This window comes from Pezoporus flaviventris, unplaced genomic scaffold (assembly GCF_033815535.1).
Source record: "Pezoporus flaviventris isolate CSIRO_AGI_PZ_B2104156 unplaced genomic scaffold, CSIRO_AGI_Pfla_v1 ptg000007l, whole genome shotgun sequence".
NCBI lineage: Eukaryota > Metazoa > Chordata > Aves > Psittaciformes > Psittacidae > Pezoporus > Pezoporus flaviventris.
This window is the reverse complement of record NW_026892555.1, coordinates 18,233,789-18,252,080: the sequence shown is the minus strand read 5'-3', so window position 1 is coordinate 18,252,080 and position 18,292 is coordinate 18,233,789. Positions and strand designations below refer to the sequence as shown.

General features: G+C 43.1%; 1 long non-coding RNA gene across 1 annotated transcript; it reads left to right on the top strand.

The window, feature by feature from the left end:
* Positions 1–15,160: 15,160 nt before the first annotated feature.
* LOC133266311 (uncharacterized) lies at positions 15,161–18,147 on the top strand. Its single transcript, XR_009742321.1, has 3 exons — positions 15,161–15,315; positions 17,735–17,828; positions 17,922–18,147. It is a non-coding gene; the product is annotated as an uncharacterized LOC133266311 (long non-coding RNA).
* Positions 18,148–18,292: the final 145 nt, after the last annotated feature.

Below are 18,292 nucleotides of genomic sequence, written 5' to 3'. Positions count from 1 at the left end.
CAGTTAGGAGTGGGACATGTCTGAACAATAATAAATTCAATATTATTTACCAGAATGCTTCCTCAGCTTTTCTAACTCTTATCTTAAAATAAAGTAGAAGCACATTATGTTTGATGAATGTTATCATGGTCACATCACTTGACTGGATTTGGTAATTTTGGGGCTACCACATTTGTCTTTTTTGTTCTGTAGAGCCTGTTAAGGTTTGTGGCAGAATTCAATAGATCTGTCCCTGAGGGCTTAACAGATTTTCCAATATAATAGCAATATCAGAAACTTAAGTCAGATGTAAGTAATCTATTTTTGCTCTTTTCATAGCCTGATGATTGCCAATAAATTTTATTTTATTTTTCTTAAATTGCTGCATTATATCAATATTTGTCTTTATTTCTCTCTTGGTATTTCTCTTCACATAGCTTTTTATAAAGCTCCATCATTACTCAGGAAAGAAAGAAAAAGCAATTGGGAGATTTTTGAATGGTAGGAAAGAGGTAATAAAGATAAAAGCCTTCTTGTCATACACTTTAAAGCCCACTGGGAATCACATGGGATGTATTTCAGTGAGTGGAATCCACAGGCAAAGGCTGGCACCAGGTAACACACTGTGCTGGAATACATACATTCAAGCCATTTTATAGAGCTCTCCTGTTTTGTGAGTTGAATAATAAAAAGGGCAAAGTTTAGCTGAGCCCTAGGGCTACAATATTCCACACATTGGGCAACTGGTTTAGGAAAAATCCCTAACAGGAACTATAACTGCTGTGTGTACATTAAAAGTACAATAAAAATAGTTGGATGTAGGAAGAACATTTCTTATTGTCATTGTTTTTGAGGTGCTGGTTATGAGCTTTCAAAGGCACTTTCTCATGTGATCACAATGGAAATATGTGATGGAGGTCTTGTGCTGTGATGAACCCAGTGAAGCTCTTACCCCTCCACCTCTGTTATCAATTTACTCCATGTTGGTCCCTCATGAACCACAGAGTCAGAGAGGTGCAGTTCCTCCCTACTGGTGCTGCTCATGAGTCTTGCCTGTGTTGTGTTGTGCAGGTGAGACTGGATACAGGCCAACAAGGCTGAGTACTGGGTGGGGGTGAAGCTGCTGTGCCTGGAGCTGGAGTAGCTGCGCTGACTGTTGCTTTGCCTTCAGATCCGCTGACATTCTTTTCCTTTTGAAGGTGCTGGATAGTGTTGAACAAGGCCCTGTAAGCATAGGCCAAGCCCCAGCACGTTGCCATGATTTGTCCATCTCTGCTATGGCCAGAATGACCGCACACCTCATTTAAGTGTTTTACTAATTCTTCTGGATTTTGCAGTTGTTCGGTAGTGAAATTCCAAAGTACTGGAGGGGCCCACTGACCTAGATACTTGCCCATACTATCCCACACACCCTGCCACTCATGGCTGTCCAGCCTCAGGGAAAATCTCTCGGTCCTCCTACATCGTCGTTTCACCCCAAACAAGACCCAAACCTGACTCTGCTTAACTCTTGAAATCAGTCGTGGGCAAAACACACTCTATGCATGCCAGCATGGTGATTCCCATCACCATCAGCAAACAAGTCTCAACAGCATTAAAAGGCCATTCAAAAACTTCAAAACTCTCAAATGTAAATGGTCTGGGGGGACGACTGGGAGGGTAAAAGGATGTCTCCTTCACAGGTTGAGCACCTGAGGAGGAGAAAAAAGATGTGTAATTGCTAAGCACTTCTATTATATACCTCCCAAAGTATAAAGGTGGTGACCACACTGGGAACATAAGCCAGATCAGTTTCATGATCAATGATTCTATTGTATTACAAGTCATCACCATAAAGTACAATGAGACAAAAACCTTAGCCCAAGCCCCACACTCGAAAGACACTAATACAGCAAATACCGGATGGAAGTAAGATATGATATACTGAAACTGTGAGATCAAGAGGAACAACCTTGAGAGCCAATAAATCAGCATTGTGACGAGTGACTATTAATCCGGTCAGATCTGTTGTTATCTCAACCCCTCGTGCCCCACGTTGGGCGCCCAAAAGAACTGTCGTGGTTTAAACCCGGTCAGGCAACTTATTCACTCACTCCCAGTGAGTGGTGCCGGGCTGAGAGCAATCGAGGGCTGCCCCCCCCCCCCCCCCACCGGGGCTCTCCCCTTCCCCGCTCCCGGAGGAACGGGGAGGAGGATCGAGAGAGTGCAACTCCTACGGGTTGAGACAAGAACAGTCCAGCAACCAATGTACAACACAAATCACCACCGCTACTACCAACGACAACAATGATAAGAGAAAATAACAAGGGAAGAGAATATGATACCACCGGCCAAGAAACAAGTCCCACCCGGAAGCCCGTGTCCTTCCAGGTAACTCCCAGTTACCCCCCACCCCAGGCATGACGTGCTGTGGTATGGAATACCTTCCTGGCTAGCCCGGGTCAGGCGCCCCGTCTCTGCTTCCTCACGGCTTCCCCTCCTCCCCGGCAGACCATGAGCCTCACAAAGTCCTTGGTCAGGGTAAACATCACTTAGCAACAACCGAAAACATCGGTTTCACCAACACTGTTCCCAGGCTGGAAGTCAAAACACAGCACTGCACCAGCTACCACGAAGGAGAAACATGACTGCTACTGCTGAACCCAGGACAGGTGCCAAGTTCACGGTACCAGGCACTGATGGTTTTTCAAGAGCGTCATGGGAAAAGTCAGGCACCCAGGGCCACAACAACTGGCCATCTGTGGAGGTAAGGGTGAGGAAGATCTTCTGTTGGTTATTAGTAAGAATTTTTGATTCTGAGCAGGTTACTAGGAATAATATTTAACAGTAAAAAAAGTATGCTAAGAATACAGAAACAATTCTAAAGGTAGATTTGATTTCTATGACTGAACATAATTTAATCTAATCTTCAGTAAACAATTGTACTGAGCCATTGCACCTTCCATGTTTGTACTTTTGCCTCTAGTTTGGGATAGTTCCTTGTCGTTTATTAAAAATAGACCAGAGACTAAAGCTGAGCTGCAAAACAGTACTTTTAGGAAATCTGAGTGTTAGACGCAACTCAAAGTTCTGTAGCTCTCATTTTTTCCACATGCAAACTACACTGAATGTCTTTATGCATATTTCATGGTTAGTACAGAAAGCAGTTCAAATCTATGGAAATCTGAAAGGGTCTGATTCTGATATCTATTGCTACTGATTAAGGCTTGCTGCTCCTACAACACCAATGAGCATACTGGCAAAAGAAGTGGTCATTATTTTACGTAATGAAGAGTGATGGCCCATCAGAAGATGAAAAACCTTGTATTTCAATTGACTTACAGACAAGCTCATATTAGGACTGGAAGATGTGGACAAGCATGGGCAAACCTCAGGATGGAGGGCACAGAATGGAATTCGCCACTCAAAAAAGTTCATGGTCGCGCAGGTTAGATGTGCAGAATTAAATGATGGCAGTGATGAATCCACATATCACACGCTCACAGAAGGGTAAATAAGCATTGCATGATCGTTGAAATCTGAATATATGATCAATGTTTTCTTGAGTGCTGGATCAATTTTCCCTATCAAGGACCTGGTACATTTCACTATATCAGTTTTAGGAAAGCGTTCTTCCAGTTAATTTGCAAACTGCTAAGTTTAACTTGTTTGAGAATAACAGTGGCAACAGTATAAAAAAGTATCCTGGTGACACTGAGAATCAATGTATCATTGGAGATATCTTTGGAGGATATGAGTTAGCTCCGGCCCTCTCCATCCTAACAAAAATGTAATTTGTCTATCTTCACTGTCATGGGTAATCCTAAGCATTTTCCACTGTACATTTAAATACATGCCTAACTCTATGAGGACTTGAATCTTTCATCAAAATTAAGTTCTTGATCCAAGGTTGCTCGGGTACTACTGTAATGAAAATGCAATTACTTCATTTGAACAGAATTCCTAGGAAGTGTGTGAACTTTGAAACAACCACCAGCATGCTTCTCTGCCAAATTCACCCCTGATTTTTCCTTGGAAGGTTTGCATCCTTTGTGACTCTAGGACAAAGCAAGCAGCAATGGTTCTTGTGCCTGGTTTTACTTTAACCATGACATCAGTGGTTGCAGAAGAAATAATGACAGAATTAAGATACCAACATTGAGGCACAGCCCTTTTACTGGACAAAACCAGTCAGAAATATTCTCCCATTAATGAGCTGATAACTTCTGTGGAAGCATGGAGCTTTGACCTCCCTCTCTTTCCACACTGGTACTGCTTATTCATTTCCATGCTCAGTATGTTCCCAGTCCAGTTAGCTGTTCTCTAAACTTCACATGACTTCTGAACAAGGAAATTTTCATAGTCTTGTCACGACTAGTTCATGTAACTGCGTGAGTGCAGTAAATCTCAAGTGTCACTTTCCACATTTCTCACAGTTTTCAGTTTTCTTGAGAAATTCCAGTCACAAATGAATTCACATGTTAAATATCTTTCTACAACACTGTCCCTCATCTGTATTATTAGACCATTACAGCATCTGAAAAGAATAGATAATCCCTACTCAGAGTGACTGTCTTTAAAAAAAAGATGCTGACCTCCAAGTTAATGTAAATAGATCATTTATGGAAATAAATAAATTCCTGTTGGAGACAGACTCGTCCCAAATTCTTCTGTGAGTGGAGAGTTGGACATAATTGAGAGATCAAGAGTCATGAGGTTAATGAGGTCATTCTGCCAGGGTCCTGTCTGGGTTTACTATAACATGAAAGACTCAGCTCTGATCTTACTTGGCATGTTCAGTTAGCAGCAATACCATGCCGGCACCAATCTGTTCAGAAACTTGAAACCATCTTCCGTGAGCTGTCATCTTGCTGCATGACACCATCAGAAGACATATGTTCTTCTGCATGTCAAACCACTTTCACCATCTTGCTCTATGGGTTTTGTAAACATGTTTGTTAAGGATAAAAAGTGGCTAGTGGAGCTTGTCCTTTTTAAATGCGGATGGATGGGAGTGTCCATCCAAAAGGATTAACAGTGCCTGATAACTTACTGACTTTCCTCTTAGCTGTCAATGAAGTTATCTGAACTATGTAAAATGTCATATTTTACACTGTGCATTAGAAAGAGCTTTTAGAATCACTAGCTCTCTTCCAAAAAATGGGGATGATGCACCTCCTGCTGATGAATGTTTTAAAAGAGCTGACCAGTACCAGTACAAATGGCTGCCAAGAATATCTTTTTATTGATGATGTTCTCAGGATAGTGTGTGATAACAAACCTCAGATATCAAAAATAAAGTATGATGGCTTGTTGAGAAACGCTTTCTGCCTTATGCAGAATGAGGAGGGTTCTGTGTAAGATGATGAAGTTCTTCAGTTGAAACATGCTTGGAACAGAGGAAGAGCAGAGCTGCAGAAGCATAGGCTTTTTTACTTTTGTAAAGTAGTTCTCCTAATAGTGTTCTTTAACAAAAACATCTTTTTGCATGCCACAAGGCATTTCTTGAAGTTTACTAGAAAATTTTCCATGGAGCACTTTCTCTATTGGAATATTAAGTTACATAAAAATCAAATATTTCTTGAAAATTGTTCAGTTTTAACAAAATCCTGACAGACCATCAAGAATTTTCAACCTGCATCATTAGCTGCCACATAAGAAAAACCCCACATTTTACCTGCCCTGCTGAAGCACAAAGATTTTGTAAGGGAAAACTGAAAACAGGTTATAAAAATCCAAAACATTTCCTTTTCAGAGCTTGTAAATTGTTGCAGAATGACTCTAAGAGCCGGACCATAGAGTTCTGGAGGACTGTGCAAGCAAGGCAGGGGGTGGCCCCCACAGGTGGCCAGAGACTGGACCTGGGAGGAGAATGTGAAGGAAGCTGTGGGGGCTAACCAATACTGTTATGCCAAGAAGGAGTGGCTGAATACCACTCCTATATATGTGTGAACTGCGTCACAAATAAAGTAGAAGATGCTTGTCACCCATATTGGGTTGGCCTGTCTGCTTCTCCTCGCCGCTTACAGTAAATAAGAAAATATTGTGTTTTATTTTTCATTGTTTTATTTCAGAATGTACTCTATGTAATGTTGACTGCAACTCCACACTGTAAAATTTACTTCTGCAATGAAACAAAAATCAACCAGAAATATTTATTAACTGCATCCACTTCCTCCACTGGTGTTTCTTTTTGGAAAGGAAGCATACTTTTTTTTGCTACATTTAATAAAGGAATTAATTTATTTTCTTCCTGCATCTCCCATGTACACATATATCTCACGTGTACTTTGTGAGCAGGGCCAGCTGCTTGTCCTTGTCAGACTCACTGCCCCCTTTTTGGCTGTCACACTGACCAGATTATGTCTTTCCAAAATAAAACGGATAAGAACTGCAGTACCTTCAGTCAGCAGTTGTCAGGCCCATTGAGGCCTCAGCAGTTCTGTAGTATCCCAGAAATTCTGGAAATAACCTATTACTATGTTTCTATAATGAAGTATGGTGGAATTTCATTTCCACACACATCTCTGGCCTTTTTCATCTTGACTTGGGCTAATAAAGCTCTGTGAACTCCAATGTTTGTTACACTGAAATGAGGCTGCTCAGTAGTTCTGTGGATTAACATTTCTTTTGTCTTTTTCCTGTCTTATTGACTGCGCAGAGCAGTTTTTTTGCCAGACCTAAATAAGTCTTAGTGTAATTCAAACTTAATAATGCAGAATGCATTAGTGTTGTAATGGTTAATTTAGCTTGCCTGAAGTGCTATGGCCATGCTTTATGTTGATTTTTAATTGTTTTATTGCACCTCACTGGCTCCCTCTTTGTTGTTCATTGGCATTTCCATGTGATACAGTGTTTCTCTGGGCTGTTCAGTGCTAGTTCTTTGAAAAAAGCTGATGATAGCCTAGAAGGTTTATAAACAGAATCAGCATCAAAGATGAGGAGATTTTACTTTTATTTTGCTTAAATAGAGCCTTTGGCTTAAAATTTCCTATCAAATACTTCAAAGCAGATTGCAAATATTAAGCATCAACGTATTGCTTAATTGCATTTTGCTCCAAAAAGGAACTGGTCCTAAAGTCTTCCAAATGCACAAAACACTGTGAGAAAAGAAAACCGTGTGTGATGCGCTATGATGAAAGACTATCTTAATGGCATCTTAACCCAAACCTTGTGACTCTGTTCCATGATCTTTTAACTTATATGAGAATCATGAAGAACTACTGTGGCATTTGATTAAAATAAGCACCACATAATTCAGGGAGAACTTTTCTATTCCTATTGCTAATACATCATAGCAGAACCAACACTGAAGAAATGCCATCTAGCACAGCTATGGAATAGCAAATCTCCCATTCCAGCAGTCATGAAGAAAATGCTAAGATTGTTACAAGTTTCTCTAATTGAAGGTAACACTTTAGATCAGTCACAACATGGATTCAGGTCATGACAAGGAATGGAAATAATTTTAAAGTCAGTGATGGATGGTCCCCTGTTGGTAATAGATGCTGGGCAGGAACTGATCCTCGATTCTTAGACCTCTCTGCAGACCACAGAAAAACAGTAAGGCCTTGAGAAGTGTACTAAAATCTGATAGATTCTTCTTAGGGGTCCCCAAAAGGTTAAGAAAGGAATGTCTGCCACTAGACCTTGTCTTCTTCCTACTGCTGTATTCTGTAAATCTCCTTTTTTCTCCACAAGTCTCTCAAAACTTATGTGAGGGGAATAGATGAAGGCTATGGCTGAATGTCAGCTTTTGAAGTCTGTGAAAGCCATGGCTGATATCAGCTGTCATGTTAGCATTCCCTCTCTCCTCCCATAGCTGTTTATCACCAGTTACCGAGGAAGGCAACACGTGAAAGTGCCTTAAACAATACGGTTCTTTCTCAGCCTTAATAAAACAAGTTTTCTACTGCTTGTCTTCAATCTAATGGATACAAAATTGTCCTCAGTTAAGCTGACTCATTTAAGAGCCGTATGACATACTGCAAAGCACATTTAGAAAGCCTTAGCCAGCAGAAAGCACTGCTGCACAGCTTGCTGACACCAAGTATTTTTAAATCACCTCAAATCTCTCCTGTTTCTTCACAATGGCTTTCCATAGAAAAGAAGTTGGATTGAAGACCTTGTCCTTATCTTGGGAACAGTAAAAACTATTTTTAAATGTTTGTATAAAGCTTTAGGATGAGGATAATTACTGAAAAATCATTTCCCTGGTACAAGAAACCTCCTATTATAGTAATGCTCTGTGGGAGGCAGAGGACTTTCCTGGGGCTGTTCTGACTGTGAAATAAATTTCCACAAGAGCCAAGGATAAGCCTTGTTACCTTCCTCTGTAAATGCCTGATCATGTATTGCTGTTCCACATACAGTGCCTGCTTACCTTAACTTCTTCTCTAAGCAACACAGAGAAGCCTTTAAAGTTTAAAAGGCACAGGTCAAGGAAGCATGATCAATTTGGTGGAACAGTCTCAGTCAACACTGATTTGCAACTAAGGGCAGAACTTGGTCAATAAACCCAGGGCTGTTAAAAATGGAAAGCTGCTCCGTCTCCTTCCTAGAAAAGGCATCAGCGGTTGTTTTGCTGGAGGCAGAGGATGACTTCAGACTGCATAGAGATCATGAAGTTGAACCGTGGGCAGAGGTAGGCAAAGCTGTGCTACCTTAATGGCAATTGTTACTGCTCTCCCATTATCAGTGACTGAAGCTGGTGACTGGAAAAAGTTGCTTTTGCTTCTCAGTCAGCGGCACATAACACGGCATTGAGAGCACCAGCTGCAGCCTTTCTAGTACTAACATCCTGAAATCATATTAGGGCTACAGAATTGAAGATTGAGTGAGTTTCACATCAACCACAAGGTCACATCCTAGCTGCTGTCACCTGAATGGCTTCTCAGTCACAGACTGATCCTTAGATCTGCTCTTTTTATGTCTTTTAAAGACTTTTTTTTTTTTTAATTAATTTCATTTTTCCCCCAAAATGAGGGCTCTGATCTTTCAACGATCCAATTTGAACTCCTTTCTCCAGTTTTCACAGAGGAAGGACATATGCAGAAACAGGAACTTATAGAATCATAGAATAGTTAAGGTTGGAAAGGACCTTAAGATCTTCTAGTTCCAAATCCCCTGCTATGGACAGGGACACCTACCACTAAACCGTTCCACCCAAGCGCTGTCCAACCTGGCCTTGAAAACTGACAGGGATGGAGAATTCACAACTTCCCTGGGCAAACCATTCCAGTGCCTCACCACCCTTACAGAAAAGACTTCCTCCTTATATCCAATCTAAACTTCCCCTGGTTAAGTTTTAACCCATTACCCCTTGTGCTATCACTACAGTCCCTGACGAAGAGTCCCTCCCCAGCATCCCTATAGGCTCCCTTCAGATACTGGAAGGCTGCTAGGAGGTCTCCACGCAGCCTTCTCTTCTCCAGGCTGAACAGCCCAACTTTCTCAGCCAATCTTCCTACAGGAGGTGCTCCAGTCCCCTGATCATCCTTGTGGCCCTTCTCTGGACTTGTTCCAACAGTTCCATGTCCTTTTTATGTTGAGGACACCAGAACTGCACACAATACTTGAAGTGATGTCTCACGAGAGCAGAGTAGAGGGGCAGGATCACCTCCTGCGACCTGCTGGTCACCCTCCTTTTGATGCAGCCCTGGATACAGTTGGCTTTCTGGGCTGCAAGCGCACACTGACAGCTCATGTTCATTTTCTCATCAACCAACACCCCCAAGTCCTTCTCCACAGGGCTGCTCTGAATCTCTTCTCTGCCCAACCTGTAGCTGTGCCTGGGATTGCTCCGACCCAGGTGTAGGACTTTGCACTCGGTATGGTTAAACTTCATGAGGTTGGCATCAGCCCACCTCACAAGTGTGTCAAGGTCCCTCTGGATGGCATTCCTTCCCTTCAGCGTATCAACCGAGCCACACAGCTTGGTGTCATCGGCAAACTACCTGAAGGTGCACTCAATCTCCATGTCAGTGACAAAGATGCTGAGCAAGACCGGTCCCAACACCAATCCCTGAGGGACACCACTCATTACTGGTCTCCAGCTGGACATTGAGCCATTGACCACAACTCTTTCCGTGCGGCCATCCAGCCAGTTCTTTATCCACTGAGTGGTCCATCCATCAAATTGATGTCTCTCCAATTTAGAGACAAGGATGTCGTGTGGGACAGTGTCGAATGCTTTGCACAAGTCCAGGTAGATGACATCAACTGCTCTACCCCTGTCCATCAGTTCTGTAGCCCCATCATAGAAGGCCACCAAATTGGTCAGGCAGGATTTCCCCTTAGTGAAGCCATGCTGGCTGTCACCAAGCACCTTGTTGATTTTCATGTGCCTTAGCATGCCATCCAGGAGAATCTGCTCCAAGATTTTGCCAGGCACAGAGGTGAGACTGACTGATCTGTAATTCCTTGGGTCATCCATTTTCCCCTTCTTGAAAATGGGGGTTATATTTCTCTTTTTCCAGTCATAGGGAACTTCACCTGACTGCCATGATTTTTCAAATATGATGGCCAGTGGCTTAGCAACTTCAGCTCCTTCAGGACCTGCAGATGGATTTAATCAGAACCATGGACTTGTGCATGTTCATGTTCTTAAGATGGTTTTGAACCAGATCCTCTTCTGCAGTGGGCCCAAGGTCTTCATTCTCACAGTCCCTGTATCTGCCTTGCAAGACTAGGGTGGTGTGGTCAGAGCCTTTGCCAGTGAAGACTGAGGCAAAGAAGTCATTAAGAACCTCAGCCTTCTCCAAATCCAGGGTAGCCAGTTCTCCTGACAGCTTCCGGAGAGGGCCTGCATTGTCCCTAGTCTGTCTTTTATTTGCAATGTAACTATAGAGTCCCTTCCTGTTTTCTTTAACATCCCTAGCCAAGTTTAATTCTAACTGGGCCTTAGCTTTCCTAACCTGGTCCCTAGCTTCCCGGACAACATCCCTGTACTCTTCCCAGGCCGCCTGTCCTTGCTTCCACTTTTTATAAGCCTGTTTTTTTCGTTTGAATTTTCCTCAGCAGCTCCTTATCCATCCAAGGAGGTCTCCTGGCCCTCCTGCTGCACTTCCTTCTAGTTGGTATACAACATTCCTGAGCTTGTAGCAGGTGAACCTTGAATATAAACCAAGAGTCTTGGGCCCCCCTGCCCTCTAGGGCTATATCCCATGGAACCTTACTAAGCAGGTTCCTGAAGAGGCCAAAGTCTGCTCTTTTGAAGTCCAGGGCAGTGAGCTTGCTGCACATTCTTCTCACTGTCCTGACAGTCATGACCATCTCGTGATCGTTGCATCCAAGGCTGCCCTGGTGCGTTGCATTTCTGACTAACCCTTACCTGTTGGTGAGCACGAGGTCAAGCATGGAACCTCTCCTTGCCGGCTCCTCTATTACTTGCAGAAGGAAGTTGTCTTCCAGACAATCAAGGAACCTCATGCATTGCTTGTGCTGGGCCATACCATTGCTTCAACAGATGTCAGGGTGGTTGAAGTCCCCCATGAGAACAAGGGCCTGCGAGCGTGAGGCTGTTCCTATCTGTCTATGGAGTGCTTCATCCACAGGTTCCTCTTGATCAGGCGGTCTGTAACAGATCCCCACAGTAATGTCTCCCGTCACTGTTTTCCCTTTAACCCTGACCCACAAACTCTCTGTTGACTGCTCACCTGTCCCCAGACAGAGTTCCATACTCTCCAGCCTATCCCTAACATAAAGGGCAACTCCCCCTCCCTGTGTGCCAGGCCTGCCTTTTCTAAAGAACCTGTAACCTTCCATTCCAACACTCCAGTCATAGGAGCCATCCCACCATGTTTCTGTAATACCAATGATATCATATCCCCGTAGACGTGCACACATCTCTAATTCCCCTTGTTTGTTCCCCATGCTACAGGCGTTTGTATAGAGGCAAACTTGTCTTGAAAGAAGCTTCAAACTATGATCAGTGAGGATCTTATGCCTTGTACAGCACTCATTTCTTCCTACTGGCTCCTGTTAAATGTAATCAAAAAGAGCTTGACAAGGAAGTGTCACAGCCATGGACTATTGCATAGGAGGTATTAGCTGCTCCGCTCCAGCATCATCAGTAGCACTGGTCTATTAAAATGAAAATAAATCGAACCACTTGAGGCTTGCTGTGGCAGCTTTCAGTCTGTTTTCCTCCATTTTATCAACTGGCACTGGCTAGCAGCTGCAGAGAAAATATTTCACCAGCAATCTGACAATTGATGTTGTCAGCCCTCAACCAGGCTACTGGAGGATGCCCTGCGGAGAGGCAGAGACTCTGGTGGCCAAGAGGGATGGTGTAATCTAGTTCACATTAAGTACATTTCGAGTTCCCTGAGGAAAGGGGCAGTAAACATGCCAGATCAGTCTAAAATCACTCTTAATGTGAAATGAGGCTAGAAGTCTATAAACAGACAGGCTGCTTTTGTGAATCAATTGATTTACAAAACTGGAGAGGGGCGCCTAAATCAATCTAGGGACAAATGGGCTGGAAACACAATATCTCAATACATACCTGGTCTTTTGATGCAATTTCAGATCTTTGTTTGTTTGTTTGTTTTGTTAGAAGAAGCTGGTGGAGCTGAGCTTTGAGGGGGGTGGACAAAACCATCTCAAATGCCATGGTGGGTGTCTGATTCTTAAACAAGTTGCATTCTCGCAGCATTGTCTTTTCAGATAATTATTAGTGTTATCTGGAGGATGTGTGGGTGTTGTACCACCGCTCTGCAGCAATATTCTGTTCTTGGTCTGGTTCAGATGGGAGGTGGAGGTCTTGTGGTTTATTCAATACAAAAAATATGATTCTGTGCAGAAAGAACTTGCTCTTATCATTTAACCAGAGTTAGAACAGGGTTCTGCTCATAGAATCATAGAATCTGAATAGTTTGGGTTAGAAGGAACCTCCAAAGGTCATCCAGTCCAACCCCCTGCAATAAGGAGAGACATCCTCAACTAGATCAGGGTGCCCAGAACCACATTCAGCCTGGCCTTGAATGTCTCCAAGAATGGCGCATCCAACACCTCATTATAAAAATGATTTCCTCACATCCAGCCTGAATCTCCTTCTTTTAGTTTAAAATCATTAACCTTCATCCTATCACAACAAGCCTTGCTAAAATGTCTCTCCCCATCTTTCTTATAGCCCAATTGTAAGATCTGAAAGGCTGCAATAAGGTCTCCCCAGAGCCTTCTCATTTTCCAGGCTGAAGAACTCCAGTTCTCTCTGCCTTTCCTCATAGGAGAGGTGCTCCATCCTTCTGATCATTTTCTTTACTCTTGGGAAATACAGAATAATTTCTGAAAACCATCAATCAGTGTTCTGTGACTTCACAGAAATATTTCAGCTAGAAAACTGCCAGCCCTCTGATGAGATCTCAGGTAAAAGGAAATACTAATAAATCTGGGGCTATATTTAATAGGAATGAAGAAGGCCACACTGCAAACAGTGCCTCTGTGTGCAAATGGTGCTGCTAAGCTATTCATCCAGCTGTGGGGTGCTTGGCAGTAGTTTTGCTGGGATATTGCTGGTGAGGTACTCTGCAGTCACAGAGGACTGTTGGTCAGGCACCAGAGCTCATGCTGGCTGGCTGGAGCAGTGGGGCATGACTTGCCTTCTCCGCTTGCCATTGCCTATGAATCTGTGTGCAGTGCAAGGTGGGTGTGCAGGAGGTCATGCCGAGGAACAGGGTGAGACTGTAAGACCCTCACTGTGTTCTCTGATTGCTAGGTTTGGTGACCCATGAATGGCTGCCCAGGCTATTTCATTCCTGCACATAGATTTAGTTGTCTTGTTTCAGCAAAAGACACCAGTGGGCACTCCTGAAGATGGCTGCCTTGCAAAGCTTGTGCAATGCTGCCTCTGCCAGCAGTGTTTAAAGATGAAAGTGTGCAATACCCATCCTCTTTTGTCTTTTAGAAGCAGCCAAAAGATTTTTTTGGCACATACAGCTATCGGCAGCAAACAAATCAACTGGATGATAAAAGCAAGGCAGCAACTACAGCTTTAGCTTTTATTTCCTGCCTTACTTAGAAAGATGAAATATTTGATCTTTGAGGTTATTGATGTGTGACTGCTTGCCCATTCCTGGTTTTGCTTCTCTCTGCAAATCCCTTTAACTAACTTTCTGGAGTAATTTTCCATTCCCATTTATTTTCTTTCCTAGACACATTGCACAGTTTAATGTCCTCAGCTGTTGCCAGGGAAACTGAATTTTGAACCTGGCTTGTCAAGCAAATGAAGGAGCAATTATTTTTGAAGTATTTCTATAAACTTGGATCAAAGATGATCACATAATTTTTAAGGTAGTGTTGGTAACATTTTTTTTGTAGATTTCTCAACACCTCCAGTGGCAACCGCCTGTATTGTAGCTCCTGCTGTTCAGCATGATGCTTCCTTTGGGAGCCTTATTTGGAAAGTGCTAGCAAACCTGGCCCAGCTGTTCCAAGCAGAGAAAGCACAGAAGATTTTAGTTGTGTTAAATTAATTCTTACATCTCTCTCCTCTGTGTTCAGAGCTGCTGCTATGGTGCAGCAAGGTGCAGTTTTCCAGGGAAGAAACACCCCCATAGTAGAGGCTTGGAGGTCAGGGAGGGACAATTTTTCTCTCCTGGAGTCTGGGCCCATATTTCACCTTTCTCAGGTGAAGCTGTGGATAACCCTCTAGGTGGTTTCTTCCCTTCACTGGGGGTGTGGAAATGCAGGCAGGCATTGGGCACTGCAGGTGTGCTCTGGGAGATGCGTTGTGTGCTCTGGGAGATGCGTTGTGTGAACAGACCTGAGTGCTCTCCTTCATCCTCTGGTGCCTGTGTGAGCATACAGCTCCCCTCTCTCCAGTGTGGTGGTAGGGCACATCATCTTAGAATTCAGGAAGGCTCAAATACAGCAGATGCAGGAGGGAAATGGAGGAGTGGGCGTGTTAACCTGACACTAGGGTTGGCTAGAGCCCATGTAATGTCCTGGGGCTGTTCCTGGGATTCTCTTCTGGAATGTGCAACTCCCCCCGAGTATTTTCAGTTCGTGGCTGAGGCCTGCACTTTCCCGTGCTGACTGCACAACCTTGCCCAGAAATAAACGGTTGTTTCTAGTTTGTAATGTTGCTATCTATAGAGCCTTCAACTCTAGCATTAAAATATTAAAATCAGTATTATCTTTCAGTTCACATAGCTGTCTCAGAGAAAGGACCCTAACACTCCCTCAGACAGACCTTTAAATGAAAACAGTCTGCACTCTTTTCTCCAAGAACCTTCTTGTACTTTATGGTGTTTATGTTAACTTCAAGAGGATTTTCTGTTTTTTTCATCAGGAGACTGTCAATGAAATTCACTCAGAACTTCATCCTACTGGTGGAGCTGCTAAATTGAATAGGTATTGAATTTTTATTATTTGGTAGTGAAAAAGGATTTTTACTATTTGGCATTTTACCCTGAGAGTAAGGGAAAAAACATATACATGCACAGATTGTCACTGTTACTTCTCAATTACAGAGCATTTCTATTTGGCCATTTGCAGTAATTAGTGTTCAAATACTCCAAATGTAAAATTTATTTTTTATAAAAGATTCTTTCTACTGCTGTTTTGAGAATTAGTTTTGAAGGAACTTCTGTATAGATTTTGTTCTGAAGTGCTCTTTGATTTTGGCAGTTACAGAAGCAAGAGCTGCAGTGCAGGACCCATGGAGATGTCTAATGATTGACAGTTAATCTAGAAGGGCAGTAACTGTTTGAGCCTGACTTCCCAGCATTTTCTTTGGAAGACAGGTATTTAAATAAAGACACTGATATACAAACAAGCTATCAAAGGACAAGTTACCACATGTTAGCTTCTCTTTGGTAACTATCTTTGTGTGCTTTTCATTACCAGGCACTCTTCAAGAGATGAAAAATATATTAATTTGCACCTTAACTGAGAAGTAAGTCACCTTCAATTAATTGGCTCACATTTGCCATGAGGTACATAGGCTGGACTGACTGGGGAAGTGAGGAGGAGAGTTAGGGTGGTTTCAGTGTACAGTTGAGCAGCACCTGCATCCTTCTGCCCTTTCTGTAGCTGCCTGTTCCCCTCTTAGTACCCTCACCACAGAGGGACTGGATCCAGACTTGGGTTACAAGCATTCTTACAGGCAGTCCCCAAAACCACAGCACTCAGCTGGCCTCTAAAAATCCCTACAAATTCCCAGTGTAAGTATGGGGCTGCCTGGACAAGCTCACGTGCCAGCATGGGGAAGAGGAGCTGTGCAGTGTGGCAGTGCTCTCCCTCCAGCTCCAGCAGCCTTTGCTCCACAGCTCTCTGAAGTCAGCCAGAGGAAATGGCTCCTTAATCCCTTTAAGCTAATGACCCGCTTACAAAGTCATTGTTTTTTTTATCAGTAAGCAGCCGGGTTTTCCGTCTGTGATCAGGTTCTGCCTCTCCTGGAGTCCTGGGGCTGCGAGTATCTGTCCCATTCCCAAGCTCCTGCTGACACCTGCTGGCTTCCCACTCTCACGAAACCGGGGTGCAAGGGGAGATTTGGGAGGGCAAAGTGGGCTAGCCCTGTTGCCCTCCTGCTGCTGCCACCTTTTAGTCTGTGCATTGTTGGTCATTGAACCTTTAGATGAGATTAATATCTTTGGAACAAATATTTATTGGGATAAAGCCTACATTACTTCATATGCATGGCATAAGAGTGCAGAACAACTCTCCTCAGCCCCTGGGAGTGCCATTAAGTATAACTCTTAGGTGCTTCAGCATGCTTTTTAGGCTCTTCATAAAGTGCGGCAGACCATGCTGGTGAGGATGGAACAGAGATCCATACTCTCAACATCAGCTGGGGCCTGGCCCACTGCACATCACTGCACACTGAGGCATCCCTCAGCCTACCCAGAGATGAAAGAGCTTCAACAGAGCAGAGCTGTACAATTTAAACTGGTTCATCGTTTGTTTCAAAGTTAAACAGTTAGTAGTGTTGGCAATTTAGTGTCATTTATGGCAGGTAATTGTGAAGCATTAATTGTCAGATTCACCTCAAAGTTTCTGACTTTACAGAGGCACTCAGGGGGGTCAGACTTGATAAAATTCAGTATTTGTTTTCTAGCAAGCCTGAGTTATGCAAAGGTGCAATTCTCTGTTTCCTTTCCTGAAACAGACTAATTTATTTAGTGAGTGCTAAAACAAACATGAAATGCAGATAACTTTACACTTCTCTAAATGACAGTACAGGCAAGGTAGTAGGAGATAAGGTCCAAAAGACTGAGCATAGCGTTATGTGTCCTTATGTGCATGTGAGCATCCCATAATCTGAATTGAAACAAGAATGTTTCTTTTTTCCTTTTATGTGGCAGTTTCAAACCTCAAAAACTGTGACAGGCAGTACAGAGGAGTCACTGGTACGTGCTGGAATTAGACAAATGGAGTATTAGTGAAACAATGCTGCTCCTCACATACCATGCTGTGCTCTGTGAGATGGTTTTCTGGGAGTGAACAATGATTACAGCAGCATGGCTTGTCCCTAATCTGGTTATACTTGTTTTCTGGCAGCACCTGCAGTGTCAGGGTGAAAGGGAAATGCTTTTCAGTATGCTGAGGAATAGCTGAACATCAGGAAAGAAGAGCTGCCATCTTGTGTGGGGAACTGAGACTGCACTAAACGAGGTTAAGTTGAGACATTTAAAAAATTACTACACCTTTGGAAACTCCTTCAGTAAAGATTATTTCCTTTTCAGTGACTAGTTCCATACTTGCTTTTCGTTTGGTTTTAACTAATACAAATGAGGCACTTTGTCCATAAGCTTTGTTTTTCTGACTTCAGCAGTACTGCAAACTCATTGAGAGGATGCTGAGGCAGTGGGAGCATTCTTTGTCAGGTAGCAGAGCTGTCTGGCCATGGAGGAGGAGATCTTGTGGTGAGGAACACCAGTCGTGCACACAGAAAATACCTTTGTGTAATTTTGTATTCAAAATATGCCAACCACAAACAAGTTTATGGTGTGTTACAGGGTGTTGGTGAATTGGATGGTAGCAGGCATCTTTCCTAAAAGAAAGATGATTGAATACAGGAGCTATAGTAGCAGGTTATGAGTAGACCCAAATGGACAAGATTGTACACAATACCCTCACCTGCTCTCCCTGACTGCCCAGGCTAAGGAATATGGGAGTCCTGCTATGAGAAGCATAGAACTGTCCATTATTTTGTCCTCCACAAAGTTATTGATCCTGAGCTCACCAGCAATGGCTGCATTTCCTGCCTCTGTCTGTGGAGGGAGATGTACAATAACAACTAAAGAGGTTATCCCACATCTGCTGTTGAGAACTTGCTACATCCATACATATCTCGGATGAGAAATGATCATCAGCATTGCATTGATGA